The sequence below is a fragment of the Bubalus kerabau genome, chromosome 13 (genome assembly GCF_029407905.1).
Source record: "Bubalus kerabau isolate K-KA32 ecotype Philippines breed swamp buffalo chromosome 13, PCC_UOA_SB_1v2, whole genome shotgun sequence".
NCBI classification, from domain to species: Eukaryota; Metazoa; Chordata; class Mammalia; order Artiodactyla; family Bovidae; genus Bubalus; species Bubalus kerabau.
The window spans coordinates 14,736,964-14,755,100 of record NC_073636.1 but is presented as its reverse complement, the minus strand read 5'-3'; the positions used below and the strand labels follow the sequence as shown (position 1 = coordinate 14,755,100).

The following is an 18,137-nucleotide window of genomic DNA, read 5'->3' as shown; positions in this document are numbered from 1 at the left end:
TTTCAAATGAGTCAGTATTTTGCATCACGTGGCCAAAGTATTGGAGTTTCAGCTTCAGCATCAGTCCTTCCAATGTACTGATTTAGGACGGATTTCTTTTAGGATGGACTGATTGGATCTCCTTGCTGTCCAAGGCATGCTCAAGAGTCTTCTTCAATACCACAGTTCAAAATCATCAATTCTTTGGCCCTCAGCTTTCTTTATAGTTCAACTCTCACATCCATACATGACTACTGGAAAAACCATAGCTTTGACTAGACAGACCTTTGTTGGCAAAGTAATATTTCTGCTTTAATATGCTATCTAGGTTGGTCATAGTTTTTCTTTCAATGAGCAAGCATCGTTTAATTTCATGGCTGCAGTCCCCATCTGCAGTGATTTTTGGAGCCCAAGAAAATAAAGTATCTCACTATTTCCATTGTTTCCTCATCTATTTGCCATAAAGTGATGGGACCAGATGCCATCATCTTCATTTTTGAATGTTGAGTTTTAAGCCAACTTTTTCAACTCTCCTCTTTCACTTTCATCAAGAGGCTCTTTAGCTTCACTTTCTGCCATAAGGGTGATGTCATCTGCATATCTGAGGTTATTGTTATTTCTCCAAGCAATCTTGATTCCAACTTGTGTTTTATTCAGCCCAGCATTTCTCATGATGCACTCTGCATATAAGTAAAATAAGCAGGAGGACAATATACAGCCTTGATGTACTCCTTTCCTGATTTGGAACCAGTCTGCTGTTCTATGTCCAGTTCTAAATGTTGCTTATTGACCTGCATACAGATTTCTTAGGAGGGAGGTCAGGTATTTCCATCCCTTGAAGAATTTTCCACAGTTTGTTGTGATCCACACAGTCAAAGGCTTTGGCATAGACAGTAAAGCAGAAGTAGATGTTTTTCTAGAATTCTCTTGTTTTTTCAATGATCCAATGGATGTTGGAAATTGGACCTCTGATTCCTCTGCCTTTTCTACATCCAGTTTGAACATCTGGAAGTTCACAGTTCATGTACTGTTGAAGCCTGGCTTGGACAATTTTGAGCATTACTGGGATGAGTGCAATTGTGCAGTAGTTTGAGCATTCTTTTGAATTGCCTTTCTTTGGGATTAGAATGAAAACTGACCTTTTCAAGTCCTGTGGCAACTGCTGATTTTCCAAATTTGCTGGCATATTGAGTGCAGCACTTTCACAGCATCATCTTTCAGGATTTGAAATAGCTCAACTGGAATTCCATCACCTCCACTGGCTTTGTTCGTAGTGATGCTTCCTAAGGCCCACTTGACTTTGCATTCCAGGATGGCTGGCTCTAGGTGAGTGATCACACCATCGTGGTTATCTGGGTCATGAAGATCTTTTTTGTACAGTTCTTCTATGTATCCTTGCCACCTCTTCTTAATATCTTCTGCTTCTGTTAAGTCCATACCATTTCTGTCCTTTTGTGCCCATCTATGCATGAAATGTTCCTTTGGTATCTTTAATTTTCTTGAAGAGATCTCTAGTTTTTCCCATTCTATTGTTTTCCTCTATTTCTTTGCATTGATCACTGAAGAAGTCTTTCTTATCTCTCCTTGCTATGCTTTGGAAGTCTGCATTCAAATGGGTATATCTTTCCTTTACTCTTTTGCCTTTAGCTTCTCTTCTTTTCTTAGCTATTTGTAAGGCTTTCTCAAACAACCATTTTGCCTCTTTGCGTTTCTTTTTCTTGGGGATGGTCATGATCACTGCCTCTTGTACAATGTCATGAACCTTTATCCATAGTTCTTCAGGCACTCTGTCTATCAGATCTAATCCGTTGAATCTATTTGTCACTTCCACTGTATAATTGTAAGGGATTTGATTTAGATCATACCTGAATGGTCTAGTGGTTTTCCCCACTTTCTTCAATTTCAGTCTGAATTTGGTGATAAGGAGTTCATGATCTGAGCCACAGTCAGCTCCCGGTCTTGTTTTTACTGACTGTACAGTGCTTCTCCATCTGTGGCTGCAAAGAATATAATCAATCTGATTTTGGTATTGACCATCTGGTGATGTCCGTGTGTAGAGTCTTCTCTGTGTTGTTGCAAGAGGGTGTTTGCTATGACCAATGTGTTCTCTTGGCAAAACTCTATTAGATTTTGCCCTGCTTCATTTTGTACTCCAAGACTAAATTTGCCTATTACTCCAGGTATATTTTGACTTTCTACTTTTGCATTCCAGTCCCCTATAATGAAACAGAGCCTCCCCTAGTTTCCATATAATTGTGTTTTAAGACAAGGGTCTTATTTAAGAATTCGTCCAGACTCTTTCATTGTTCTCTAATAATCTCTGGTTGCTTAAGAGATGAAGAGTTGACTCCTGAGGCATTTAGCATAAATCTACATAAAATACATTTTAAGAGATGTAAATCGTTTCCTCTTTTCTCTTCTCAATAAGATAAAAATCAGCAAGCAAATGGTCTTCATCTACAAGATATAAATTTCTGTGGGCCAGTGTGGTTTTCCCAATCATTTTCCATTGTATGTCAAATAAAATCCAAATACCTTACCATATTCTAAAGGAACTGTTTTAGGTTAAATGGTTCCTGGCAACCTTCTTCTACTTTTTCTGTGCTGAGTCAACAGTAGTTATGCTAACCAACTTTCTTGCTGTTCCTCAAATATGCTAAGCAAGTTCCTGACATGGCTCTTATGGCTCCATTCACTTTATTTTGGATCCTACTCAAACATTATTTCACCAGAGGCTTTTTCTCTATCCATGTGGTCTCAAGATTATTCTTACCAACCTTTTACCCTGTCAAATATTTCAAAGTAAACTGTTAAATGTTGAGAAGATATGTGTCTTTCCTGTAAAGCTCTATGTCTAGATTATAATTGGCACATACTAGATGAAGCAGAGACATTACTTTGTCAACAAAGGTCTGTCTAGTCAAGGCTATGGTTTTTCCAATGGTCATGTATGGATGTGAGAGTTGGACTATAAAGAAAGCTGAGTGCTAAAGAATTGATGATTTTGAACTGTGGTGTTGGAGAAGACTCTTGAGAGTCCCTTGGACTGCAAGGAGATCCATCCAGTCCATCCAGAAGGAAATCAGTCCTGAATATTCATTGGAAGGACTGATGCGGAAGCTGAAATTCCAATACTTTAGCCACCTGATGCGAAGAGCTGACTCATTTGAAAAGACCCTGATCCTGGGAAAGATTGAAGGCAGGAGGAGAAGGGGAAGACAGAGGATGAGATGGCTGGATGGCATCACCGACTCAATGGACATGGGTTTGGGTGTACTCCGGGAGTTGGTGATATACAGAGAGACGTGGCGTGCTGTGGTTCATGGGATCGCAAAGAGTAGGACATGACTGAACAACTGAACTGGAACTGGAGATGCTCAATAAATAACTGTAGAATGAATACACCAATGAACAGGTGTAGTCACCATTCTACTGTTTCAAAATCCAGATTTGTTAATGGTTTTCTTATGGTTAAACATTTTGGGGCAATTAATATATCAGTGACACTAAGTATGTTTTCTATCACTTCACATCAGAAGTCATATCAGTTTTTCCCAATAATTGTCAAAGTGAGGACTGCCAGAATGCTTATGCAAAAAGTTCTCGGTTGTCTTTGTTATCAACAAGTACATAGTTAATCGTGCTACCTACTGATACTGAATATTTTGTTGCTCAATAGTTCTTCATCCAGAAAGTTCAATATCCTTTGATAGGCCTTTCCCCAATCAATGATATTCATGATTGCAAAAGACTGTTCCATTTAATTCTACAAGTACTTCTTCTAAACGCATTAGCTAACATTTTTGTGTAAAGAAGGTCTCATTTTCTCCATCTTGCTTTCTTCTTTTCTCCACTTTCTTTATATTTTTTGAAATAATAATCCTTTATAAGGATTTTTTCATTGCTCTTATTGTTTAAATTTGGCCAATGAAAGTTTCTTCTTTGACTTGTGCAAGCAACTTATTCTTTCATTTTTATTTTTTTCCTCTTTCTTTCTATCATTTCAAGATGTTGCAGGCTCAACTTATGCTTCCTTTGGCTCTGTCCTAAACTTGCCATTTGTCCTCAGGGCTCAATTTTGTTTTTTATAAAGAATGGATCAATATCGGAACCCAAGATCTGAAAACTGATTTCTTGTTTTACTGAAGTCTTATGCTTCTAGGCAATTTAAATGAATAGTGCTAGGAATTATATAAAATTATAAGATTATACGACAATCTCACATCCAAATACCACTCTGCAGAATTTTCTCCTCCTCTTCCTCATTCCTTCTACATTCATGCATATTCACAGTGAAAATCCTGGCTCTGAACTGTCAGTGTGTTTACTCATTTGTTCAATTCCACAATTCACACAAGTACGCTGCACTGTGCTTAGTTGCTCAGTTGTGTCCAACTCGTTGCAACCTTATGGACTGTAACCCGATAGGCTCCTCTGTCTTTGAGATTCTCCAGGCAAGAATACTAGAGCGGGTTGCTATGCCCTCCTCCAGGGGATCTTCCCAAACCAGGAATTGAATTTAGGTCTCCCACATTACAGGCAGATTCTTTACTATCTGAGCCATCAGGGAAGCCCAAGAATACTGGAGTGGCTGCTGCTGCTGCTGCTAAGTCACTTCAGTCGTGTCTGACTCTGTGTGACCCCAGAGACGGCAGCCCACCAGGCTCCCCCGTCCCTGGGATTCTCCAGGCAAGAACACTAGAGTGGGTTGCCATTTCCTTCTCCAATGCGTGAAAGTGAAAAGTGAAAGGGAAGTTGCTCACTTGCGTCCAACTCTTCCCGAACCCATGGACTGCACCCCACCAGGCTCCTCCGTCCATGGGATTCTCCAGGCAAGAGTACTGGAGTGGGGTGCCATCATCTTCTCCACTGGAGTGGATAGCCTATCCCTTCTCCAGGGGATCTTCCTGACCCAGGAATCGAACTGGGGATTATACAAGTATATATAATTACTACTGACAGAAAACCTATTGAGGGAAATTCAAATTTTTAAATTTATTTTTTCCTTAGAATATATCCTACTAAATTTATGTAATTAGTGTACTTTGCTAAAAAATTATGCATACTTCCTCTAGGATTATATTTTATAAAAAAAGTGTTTCTTCATTTTTGTTCATGCTCATATTCAGGGTTTGCATTTTCATTTCTTAACTTAATTTTTTAATATATAAAACCTGGTTCACAAGCCAGCATTTTATAATATGGAAATGTTTACTTGTTTATTCAGAGAAGTCTTACTCTGAATCTGCTCTCCTTCCATCATTACCAACTCTCCACACCACAGTATTAAAAATGATTAAAGAAGACTGAGATGCTCCAAACTTAACACATCCTGAAACAGTCTCCATTCAGAGAACTTCCAAATGAGCAGGAAAGGAGCCTTTACAGTATAAAGAAAGAAGAACAAGGAAGAGAAAGATAAAATATCTGGTTGACTAGGGCCACATATTCAACCTTATTTGGGATAAAAGACAAAGACTTGGCTTGCAGTGTGAGACTTGGCTGATTGAATATAATGTATATATGACCAAGTCAGGAATTCATTTGGGCTTCCCTGGTGGCTCAGTGGTAAATAATCTGCTTGCAATATGAAAGACGCAAGAGACACAGGTTCTATTACTGTGTCTGAAAGATCCCTTGAAGCAGGAAATAGCAACCCACTCCAGTATTCTTGCCTGGAAAACCCCACGAACAGAAGAGCCTTGTAGGCTACAGTTCATTGGCTTGCAAAAGTCAGAAATGAGATATCAACTAAGCATGGATGCACACAGAGCATCTATTTACATGCACATCAAAGTTATCTAAGTTTTGGTTTACTGATGTGGCGCAATGGGGAAGGGTCAGTACAATCTTGGGAAGAAAGTTGGCAAGTTACTACTAGAAATAAATATAAATAATCTAAAATTTGAAATAGTTGTTAAACCAGTGTTCTAATAAAAGACCTATCCAATGCATGGAGATAACTGTTGATTCAGTGTGTGTCTATGACCACCGCTGCAAGCTCGTTATTGTAAGCAGTGGTTAAATCATGGCAGACTGTCAGCAGCTAGGATTTCATTATTAATGATCTTGTCTTTTCTGTTACAATCCAATGGAACAACTAAGAAATGTAGATGAAACTGTCCAAGGAGATGGATGTCAGAAATGTGTTGAGCCCTAGTTTCTGAGACCGTAAGGAAGTGTGAAAGCGTCGCTGCCTAATAGGTAGTCTACCCTGGAATTCAGCACTGCATTGGAACACATTCTGTTAGCTTCCAGATGTGGATGCCCAGATTTCTTGATTGTGGGCCTCACTGTTTTACTCTTTATCATTCAGATGCAGAAGTAATTCTTTAGCAGAGTGTATTTTGCTACACACATCTTCTTGGTCATTTTTGACAAAGGTGTTAGGAAGGTTATATGCTTCTAAGAGAGAGTAAAATGTTGCTCAGTCATGTCTGACTCTTTGAGACCCACAGGACAGTAGCCTGCCAGGCTCCTATGTCCATGGAATTCTCCAGGCCAGATTACTGGAGTGGGTAGCCATTCTCTTCTCCAGGTGACCTTCCCAACCCAGGGATTGAACTCAGGTCTCCTGCACTACAGGCGTTTTCTTTAACCATCTGAGCCATCATGGAAGCCCACATGCTTCTAGTGCATATTTTTTTCTTATTTTCAAGTTTATCTTCAAATCCTGATTCTACAAATAGTTCATGATTATTACCATCTATTTATAAGTATGGTCAAAAATACACTGATTTATACCAAAATAACAAGTATTTTTATTGAGTTCCTGAGTTGTAGGAGAAAATATTCATTGGTAGATGATTTCAAAAATTTTGTCTAGTAAATGAAGAACTTTTCTGAAATCTGCCTGAGTTCATTTATCCTCTTTCCAGTATAGCTCAAAAAAAAAAAAGCAAACTTTAAATGAAACATGACATACAGTTTGCTCTCATGTTGTTGGAAAAATCTTAGAAGTAAATGGTGGTAGTTTTTAGAATTAGAACAACCTTTTTAATTACTATGAAATTCCAGATACTCTGCTATCATAGGAAATGGTTAAAAGAAACGGAGAGACTTTTGTCAACAAAAGATCAATCTCATATGTTTTTCACAGAGTATGAAATGTTGTAACATTAAGGTGGGAGATTTTGTAATAACAAAACACCATACATATTTATCCATTCAACCCAGAATACAATTTCTAGCCTTTTATATTGAAGATAAATATTCAGTAATATAAAACTATATATGTACAAGTTTTTTATTACAGTAATTTTGTAATGATATGTTTGGAAAATAACCTCAGTGCTCAACTGTAAGATGAGTTGAATAAAATATAAGTGCATGCAGTGGAGTAATAAGCAGCTGAAAGATTGAGGAATATCTCTATGGCAGGATGTAAATGGATTTATTTTAAGAAAGCAGAGCAGAATGCAAAACTTTAGATGTAATCATGAGAGGAGATCAGACTGTATTTAAGAGCTTGACTTTTTTCCAAAAATAAACTTAGGAGGTAAAACAGAAGCTATTAAAAATGATTATCTGGAGTTGAAGTAACTTACTAGACCCAACACCCAATGGAGCCAGTCCTGTCCAGGGTGCCATGTCAGCAAATCAAAATGTGGATAAGTAATACGTGGATTTGCATATTATGTAAATGCTCTGCTTGACCACAAGCTCATGGCATTTAGTGAGCCAGCCCCCAAATATCAAGCCGATTCTGGACCATCTCACCCCAAACACAGTTGACTCTATGGTCTCAGCCAATCATTTGTTTTTCTGTTCTTGTCCTTTATCTTTATGCTCTAAAAGCTTCCTACCTTTTGTCCCATTTTGAAGTTCTCCAAATGAGACTGTCCACTTCATAAAATGTTTTATGTTTTATATTGAAGTATAACTGATTTATAATCATATATTAGCTTTAAGTGTGCAACATAGTGACTCAGTATTTCAACAGAAAATATTGAATCAGTATAAAAAGTTACAGAAGATTTGTGGAGAAAGAATATTGAGAAAGGAATTTTATGTGTGATCATACTAAGATCATAAAGGCTTTAAGTTTTTTTGTCTTTTTTAATGAGTTTTAGGATCAAAAATACATTAGTGCAAAATGAGAATTTGGTTTGCTTTTTGTTAAAAGGACAAAGACATTTTAGATTACTGGTATCCTCTTAATAAGATTTTTTTTCTTACTTTTTATGTGATCTACCTCAAAAACAAAGACTTTTGTATCTCACCAAGATAATTTACTTTGCTTCATATTGTCTTTATCAAGTCTTTGAGTACTTATGAAAACCTAGTTTTCTCAATATTAAAAGAGCTAAGTTTGCATACAACCATTTAATTTTTCTGCATTTGCCTCTGAAGTCTTGGTCACTTTGGGTTAAATGGCTATTTTTGGCAAACTTCCTAAAAATCAAATTCTAAATGAAATCTTTTGATCTCAAACTAACTGGGATTTTTGAGAGGGCCCCTGAAACATCTCAAAAAAATTTGTTTTCTCTCCTTTTAAAAAGGAAATTGCTAAATTAATTCAGCTTATTTGATACGCTAAATTGCATAGGAAGCATTGTTAAATAAGTGATGCTAAACATTCTTTGGGCTTCCCTGGTGGCTCAGAGGGTAAAGCGTCTGCCTATAATGCAGGAGACCCAGGTTCAATCCCTGGTTCGGGAAGATCCCCTGGAGAAGGCAATGGCAACCCACTCCAGTATTCTTGCCTGGAAAATCCCATGGTTATATTTGTTCCAGCAAACTGAAATACAGACCATTTTTGTGTCCCTGTGTACGCTTCACTTTTTCAGAAATGCAGTATAAATAGCCAAGCTAATCCCAAATGCCATGCCATCTCTGGGTTTCCCCCCCCCCCAGACACCGTTGACTACGTGGCCCCAGCCAATCAGATATTTTCCATAGTTCTCTTCCCTGTTCTTTATTCTCATACTATAGAAGCTTTTCTGCCTTCTGACTGATTTTGCAGTTTTCAGAATGGAGGCTGTTTGCTTCCTGAAGTGTTAAATAAAGTTTGTTTGTAGCACCTCAATTGTCTTCTTTAATCATTTTTTAACAATGTTAATCCACTTTACAATTCTCATTCAAATACTAATTGACAGCGCATGTTCTTAGGTAATGCTATCATTCATGTTGGCTTAATTCACAACTAACCAGGTGGTGAAATTCAGATTTTATGTTCAATTACTTTCGTGTGTTGTTTGTCTTCAGTACCTGTCATCAACCAAATGTTCCTCCATTTTTATATGTGTAATGAATTTTTGTGGCAATTATGTTGTCATGAATCACTGTGATATTGACCTTACCAAATATGTTTTGCCTGTATCATATCACCTGAATTATTAAATTGTAACTTTAGGGTAAAATGAAACTACTATGAAAGTAAACACCTGAAGACCAATTTACATTTTCCCCTCAATAAGTATACAACCTAAAACAGGAATAGGACAAAGTTTGCCATTTTAAATAAATCCCTGAGTCATTATTGTGGGAAGAACACACAATGAAAGCAACAAAGTATAAATTACATCACCCTTCATCCTCTTAAAAATACTCTTGTTTTAGATAGCAAAAGGCCCATTTTTTTAATGAATATCTTTAAAATAAACAATTATCATTTTCTGTTACACTCCTTCCAAACATATGGACTTCAGTTATATTTTGTCTCAGATTCTAGCTATCAATTCATGCTTTAGCAATCAAGTTTCAAAAATAGTATATTTCAATGTTAAATTTCACTGTATATTTTCTGATTGGTTTGCCATACCTTTGCCAACAGCTCCCTCTATGTTCCATAGCATAGATACTTATTGTTCATGCTATGAAAAACAGTGGATGTATTGTTCTATGACAAACACCCTCTTAGAGGTTAGTTGTTGTTATGCAATAGAACACTTGGAACATAGGATTTTAGTTGCCTCTGTTGTCAAAAACATGTCTTACTAATTAAGATAGGCGTTTATTACTGTGTTTTAGGAATGATTCGTTAAACTCCTATTTTAGTTGCACTGTATACATGCAATCATATTCATGTAGAAAAATAGGGATCATGTAGGCTGATACAATGCAGTAACATATTAGTCTAGCTTCTTGTTTCATGAAGTCATGTATATTCTCTGTGCATATTTGTTTTTTGTTATTAGGGTAAAATTAATCTGGCCTAGACTTTGAAATGAAATATGGTGGGGGGGGGGCATTTTTGTTAATAAACAAAGCATATATATCAGAAAGTAGAAAATGTTCAACCCCAGTGGTGACTTCTAAGAAATTATAAAATGCTTGCTTTTTCATGGGGGGAACAATAGAGATGGTGATACATGAAATAAAGTTTCACAGTTATTTTTGTTTATGTTCAAGGGTGGCACCTTCAAAACAACAGAGCTACTAAGTCCTTTTCATATACTGTCATTAAGTAACCTCTGCTCTAGTCCCTCATGAGCTAAGATGTCACTTCACAGTCCTTCCCAACACAAACCATCTGACAGTCACAGTCTGGTTTAAGATGAAAGGAACTTTTCATTTCTGTTAATACTTCCCATTAAAAATTTTTTAATTTTGCTGTAGCAACTAGGCTAAATTTTTGAAATACTAGTTCAACAGTCAAAAGTACAATTATCATATTACTTTTATAAAAGAATGTTAAGTTAGAAGTGTATTTCTAAAATTACAGCTTAAAGTTAATCTAAAGTTATTTCATTCCCTTATATAAAAATTCTATTGTGATCTCTAATAAGGGACTTGTTCTAAAGTTACTCAGTTATGTCAAAATGTAAATATAGAAACAGATTGCACTTAAATGGGATAAAAATTATAGAAAGTTGGTCATTTTAAAGCAAACACGTACCCAGATACAAAGTACATTGATATATCTTGTTTTCTTGTTTAAAATATTTTTCACAACAACCCAAATGGAGAGGTATTACTCTTTCCATTTTTACAAATGGTAAATTGAGGCTCAAAAAATACAAGTAATTTACTTATGTCATACAGCTAATTTATTGCAAAGTTGAGATGCTCCCCAGACTTGCTTGACTTCCAAGATGGTATTAACTTTCCCACGGTTCAGTTCAGTTTGGTTCAGTCACTCAGTCATGTCTGACCCCATGGACTGAAGCACGCCAGGCTTCCCTGTCCATCACCAACTCCTGGAGCTTTCTCAAACTCATGTCCATCGAGTCAGTGATGCCATCCAACCATCTCATCCTCTGCCATCACCTTCTCCTTCTGCCTTCAATCTTTCCCAGCATCAGGGTCTTTCCCAGTGAGTTAGTTCTTCACATCAGGTAGCCAGAGGACTGGAGCTTCAGCTTCAGCATCAGTCCTTCCAATGAATATTCAGGACTGAATTCCTTTAGGATTGACTTGATTGATCTTCTTGCAGTGCAAGGGACTTTCAAGTGTCTTCTCCAACACCACAGTTCAAAAACATCAATTCTTTAGCATTCATCTTTCTTTATAGTCCGACTCTCACGTCCATACATGACTACTGGAAAAACCATAGCATTGACTAGACAGACTTTGTTGGCAAAGTAATGTCTCAGCTTTTTAGTAGACTGTCTAGGTTGGTCATAGCTTTTCTTCCAAGGAGCATGCATCTTTTAATTTCATGACTGCAGTCACAATCTGCAGTGATTTTGGACCCCAAGAAAATAAAGTCTCTTACTGTTTCCATTGTTTTCCCAAACTATTTTCCATGAAGTGATGGGACCAGATGCCATGGTCTTAGTTTTTTGAATGCTGAGTTTTAAACCAGCTAGGCTAGATTTTTCCCATGGTATTTTCTCCTTTTCAAGTTGGCCTATATACATATACCAGTTTTAATAGGTGGGAATATAGCATGCAATTGCATGTAAAATATATGGCATATAGGCATAATTTAACAATTATGCAAGTAAACATGGTTCACACTAGAGATCTGAACAAATTCAACAACATGAGCTTATAAGTTAATTAAGAAGACCCCACCATGGTAAACAAAAGAGTCCAAAATGCAGTACTTGGATGCAATCTCAAAAACAACAGAATGATCTCTGTTCGTTTCCAAGGCAAACCAGTCAATATCACAGTAATCCAAGTCTAAGTCCCAACCAGTAATGCTGGATAAGTTGAAGTTGAATGGTTCTATGAAGACCTACAAGACCTTCTAGAACTAACACCCCCAAAAGATGTCCTTTTCATTATAGAGGACTGGAATGCAAAAGTAGGAAACCAAAGAGATACCTGGGGTAACAGGCAAATTTGGCCGTGGAGTACAAAATGAAGCAGGGCAAAGGCTGATAGAGTTTTGCCAAGAGAACGCACTGGTCATAAAAACCCTCTTCCAACAACACAAGAGAAGATTCTACACATGGACATCACCAGATGGTCAATACTAAAATCAGATTGACTATATTCTTTGCAGCCAAAGATGGAGAAGCTCTATACAGTCAGCAAAAACAAGACCAGGAGCTGACTGTGGCTCAGATCATGAGCTCTTTATTGCCAAATTCAGATTTAAATTGAAGAAAGTGGGGAAAACCACTAGACCATTCAGGTATGACCTAAACCAAATCCCTTACAATTATATGGTGGAAGTGACAAATAGAAGCAAGGGATTAAATCTGATAGACAGAGTGCCTGAGGAACTATGGACGGAGGTTAATGACATTGTGTAGGAGGCAGTGATAGAGACCATTCCCAAGAAAAAGAAATGCAGAGGCAAAATGGTTGTCTGAGGATGCATTACAAATAGCTGAGAAAAGAAGAGAAGCTAAACAGCAAAAGGAGTAAAGGAAAGATATATCCATTTGAATGCAGACTTCCAAAGAATAGCAAGGAGAGATAAGAAAGCCTTCCTCAATGATCAATACAAAGAAATAGAGGAAAACAATAGAATGGGAAAGACTAGAGATCTCTTCAAGAAAATTAGATACCAAGGGAATATTTCATGCATAGATGGGCACAATAAAGGACAGAAATGGTATGGACCTAACAGAAGCAGAAGATATTAAGAAGAGGTGGCAAGAATATACAGAACTATACAAAAAATATCTTCATGACCCAGATAACCACGATGGTGTGATCACTCACCTAGAGCCAGCCATCCTGGAATGCGAAGTCAAGTGAGCCTTAGGAAGCATCACTACGAACAAATCTAGTGGAGGTGATAGAATTCCAGTTGAGCTATTTAAATCCTAAAAGATGATGCTGTGAAAGTGCTGCACTCAATATGCCAGCAAATTTGGAAAATTGGCAGTGGCCATAGGACTGGAAAAGGTCAGTTTTCATTTCAATCCCAAAGAAAGGCAATGCCAAGGAATGTTCAAACTACCATACAGTTGCACTCATCTCACATGCTAGCAAAATAATGCTCAAAATTCTGCAAGCCAGGCTTCAGCAATATATGAACCATAAACTTCCAGATGTTCAAGCTGGATTTAGAAAAGGCAGAGGAACCAGAAGTCATATTGCCAACATCCATTGGATCATCGAAAAAACAAGAGAGTTCCAGAAAAGCATCTACTTCTGCTTTATTGACTATGCCAAAGCCTTTGACTGTGTGGATCACAACAAACTGGAAAATTCTTAAAATGATGGGAATACCAGACCACCTGATCTGCCTCCTGAGAAATCTGTATGCAGGTCAAGAAGCAACAGTTAGAACTGAACATGGAACAACAGACTTGTTCCCAGTTGCAAAAGGAGTATGTCAAGGCTGTATATTGTCACCCAGCTTATTTAGCTTATATGCAGAGTACATCATGAGAAATGCTGCACTGGATGAAGCACAAACTGGAATCAAGATTGCCAGGAGAAATATGAATAACCTCAGATACACAGATGACACCACCCTTATGGCAGAAAGTGAAAAACTAAAGAGCCTTGAAGAAAGTGAAAGAGGAGAGTAAAGAAGCTGGCTTAAAACTCAACATCAAAAAGTGAAGATGATGGCATCCAGTCCCTTCACTTTATGGCAAATAAACGGGGAGAGAATTGAAGCAGTGAAAGACTATATTTTGTGGCTTCAAAATCACTGCAGATTGTGACTACAGTCTTGAAATTAGAAGACACATTCTCCTTGGAAGAAAAGCTATGACCAACCTAGACAGTCTACTAAAAAGCAGAGATATTACTTTGCCAACAAAGGTCCATCTAGTCAAAGGTATGGTTTTTCCAGTAGTCATGTATGTATGTGAGAGTTGGACCATAAAGAAAGCTGAGCACCAAAGAATTGATGCTTTGAACTGTGATGTTGGAGAAGACTCTCGAGAGTCCCTTGGACTACAAGGAGATTAAACCAGTCCATCCTAAAGGAATTCAGTCCTGAATATTCATTGGAAGGACTGATGCTGAACCTGAAGCTCCAATACTCTGGCTGCCTGATGCAAAGAACTGACTCATTGGAAAAGACCCTGATGCTGGGAAAGATTGAAGATGGGAGGAAAAGGGGATGATAGAGGATGAGATGGTTGGATGGTATCACTGACTTGATGGACATGAGTTTGAGCAAACTCCAGGAGTTGGTGATGGACAGGGAAGCCTGGTGTGCTGCAGTCCATCGGGTTGCTAAGTCGACACGACTGAGTGACTGAACTGCATTGATTAGAAAATAAGAGAATCATTAAATTTGCATTTCTACTTTAGTGCCTATTACTTTTACTTCTCCATAGTGAGCAATATCTAGGACTTTTTTTGTGTCAAAATTTACTTTTGATTTATGTATTAGATACCTTACTTCAATGCCACATTGATTCCTTCAAATGCAGCAGTTTGTATATTATAACAATACTGATTATGGTAAATAACAATCTTTTATACATTTTAAAACTATTTTAAGCCCTAAACTTACTCCTTTATGAAATAAGGCGGTTGGCCTGAGATTTGTAAAGATAATCACTATGATTTTTAAATATAAGTCATTTCCATAACCATCTTTGTGAAAGCTGACTAGTGGACCATGCCAAAATCAGACACTGGAATAAGTAAGACCCTGAACTAAGAGAATCCAACCGAAAAATGTGTTATGTAGAGGTCTAGAATGAGAGCTCTATACACAAGGGAAAATTGCCTGTTCCAAACAATTATATCCCTTTTTGTAGAGATTCATTTTGTAATGTATCGGATGAATTTAGTATAACCAGAGAGAGGAAAGGGGCCAGAGACTGAGTCAGACTTGCTGACACTGAGGCAGTAATAGAATGCCAGAAGCCAGAGGTAAGCAGAGTTTTAAACAGATGGAGCCATAAAATGGAGCCAAAGAAAGACCCAAGTTGGTCTCTGTGGATTAAGAGTAGAATAAGATATTAACTATTATAGCTGAGCCATGGGAATAATGATATTGTAATAAGAAGTAATAATGCTTGTATCTGGAAAAAAAACAAAAGCAAAAAAACAAGTGTTTCTTTTGATCCCTTAATCTGCCCCACATCACACTAGAATCAATTTTTCCTCATCAGTAGTATTCCAGATCTGTAAGGCCTTCCTATGAAGCCAATTCTCTCTCCTTTTTTCTTTATTAAAAAAATCACAAAAATTCATATAATCTAAGTAACATGTGCAACCATTTGGCAAACTGAAATGACATAAAACAAATAGATCGTCTCTAATTTCTTCTCTAAGATCCCGGCATCTGGTCCTATCACTCCATGGCAAACAGAAGGGGAAAAACTGGAAGCAGTGACAGATTTTTTTTTTTTTTCGTGGGTTCCAAATCACTGTGGACAGTGACTGCAGCCATGAAATTAATGCCAATGATCTTGAACCACAAGGAGATCAAACCAGTCAACTTGAAATCAACCATTCATTAGAAGGACTGGGGCTGAAGCTTCAGTGCTTTGAGCACTTAATGCAAACAGCCGACTAATTGGAAAAGACCCTGATGCTGGGAAAGATTGAGCACAAGAGAGGAAGGGGTTGACAGAGGATGAGATGGTTATATACCATCACTGACTCAATGGATATGAGTTTGAGCAAACTCCAGGAGCTAGTGGAGGACAAAGGAGCCCAGCAGGCCTAGTCCATGGGGATTTCAAAGAGTCGGACATGACTTAGTAACTGAACAGCAACAAGTTTCTTCTCATTCAAATGATGCCTAGAAGAATTTCATCAGCTTATCCCAAAAGAATAAACAGGAGTTTGGCATAAACAATTGATATAAGGGTTACAGCAGAGCAAGCCTGAATGTCCAGAAGTGGGAGAATGTATGGAACACTGAGATGATGAAAGTAACACAGAATCTGAGAGCTCGGTGGGCATGTAACTGGGGTTGAGGAGACAGCAGGGTCCATATAAGAAGGGATCATATGTGTTATCCTGTAGAATTTAGGTTTTTTTTAATTTTTAGCTATATTTGACTTATAATATTGTATCAGTTTAAGATTTTATCCTGCAAACTAAGTGGAGACGAAGTTTATTCTGTAGCAAGCATGATAATTTTCCATTTTATGAAGATAACTTTGGAAACTATGTAGAAGACAAGATTACTGAGTCTTAGTTGATAAGTGGATGACAGTTAATCTGTTGTATGACTGCTTTGAGAAGTGATACAACCTTGAACAAAGGTGGTGACGATGAGCACGAAAAACAGAAAAGTTACTAAAGGGGAAATAGCAGGAGTTGGTGGAGAGAGGGATAAATTAGGAGTTTGGGATTAAAATATATCCCCCACTGTAAATTAGATCATGACAGACCTACTGTGCAGCACAGGAAACTATGCTCATTAGCTTCTAATAACTCATAGTGGAAAAGAATCTAAAAAACAATATTGTATATATCTGAGTCATTTTTCTGTACACCTGAAACTAACATATTTAAATCAAATATATTTCAATATAAACTAGTAAAAGTGATACAGAATTAAAAAGGGGGGCTTCCCCAGTGACTCGGTAAAGAATCTACCTGCAATGCAGGAGCCGCAGGAGACGTGGGTTCTATCCCTAGGTCAGGAAATTTCCCTGGAGGAAGGCACGGCAACCCACTCCAGTATTTCTGCCTGGAGAATCACTTGGACAAAGAAGCCTGGTGGGCTGTACAGTCCATAGGGTTGCAAAGAGTCAGCCACTACTGAAGTGACTTGGTATGCATGGACAATTCAAAAAAAGTAATTGCTATTAGTGTTGCTAGATTTGGGGGATACATAAAGAACTCATATTATTGCTAGAAACTAGCCCATAAACAGGCAAGATAGAGTGAGAAATATTAAGTAGACTTTTTTCATAGAACTACACAGGCAGGAAAAGTAACAGACTAAAGCAAACAGCATGTTCAAAGACACTGGACTGAGAAAGAAGAGATTTATTTTATATTCTTGTTCTTATCTACCCATTCTCTCATTCTGTAGGCGATGTGTACTCTGTATTTCAAAATGTGCCCTTTCTCTCTCATTTATTTTCATTAGTAGAAAAACCAGCTCTGTTCTACAGCCTCCAAGAGGATTTTTCTGCTGTTTCCCTTCTCTGAGCTCTGTGTGTCTCATATGTACCGTGGGGTTTAATATGTACTCAGTACTGGCTATCTATGTGAGCTTTATCTTCATTATTAAACTCTAAGGGTTTTTAGTAAAGGGGTCATACATTTTATTATTTCCTTGGGATTTAGCACCTCATTGGTTATTTTGTCTGCAATAAATATATTTGCAAATGGGGGTATGGAGAAATGGGTTTCCTAGGTGGCACTAGCTTTAAAGAACACATCTTCTAATGCAGGAGATGTAAGAGATGCAGATCACAGGTTCTATCCCTGGGTCAAGAAGATTCCCTGCAAGAGGGTATGACAACCCACTCCAGTATTCTTGCCTGGAGAATCCCACGGACAGAGGAGCCTGGCAGGCTACAGTTCATGGGGTTGCACAGAGTCTGACATGACTGAAGCAACTTAGCACGCACAGAAGAATGGAGAAATGGATGGGTACAGGCGAAGAACTGCTGGGTTAGCCCTACACCTAGTCCGAAGTGTCACTGATGCATATTGAATAAAGGAAGAAAACATGTTATAATAATGTGATTGTCATCAGAATGATTAAATAAATCAGATTCTCAAAGTGTATGAACACTTTTCAACACACACTTTCTTTTCCTATAAAACCCAATCAGTTGTTGAAAAGGTTGCTATACTGTTTTAGGAAATACATCCCTGCAGGCTCAGTTCATACACAAATTCTAATGTATTAGCTGAAGAAGTCTTAT

At 37.7% G+C, this 18,137-nt stretch overlaps 1 non-coding gene across 1 annotated transcript; it reads left to right on the top strand.

The window, feature by feature from the left end:
• Positions 1-8,568: 8,568 nt before the first annotated feature.
• On the top strand, positions 8,569-8,640 carry TRNAY-AUA (transfer RNA tyrosine (anticodon AUA)). Its single transcript has one exon. It is a non-coding gene; the product is annotated as a tRNA-Tyr (tRNA).
• The last annotated feature ends 9,497 nt before the right edge of the window (positions 8,641-18,137 follow it).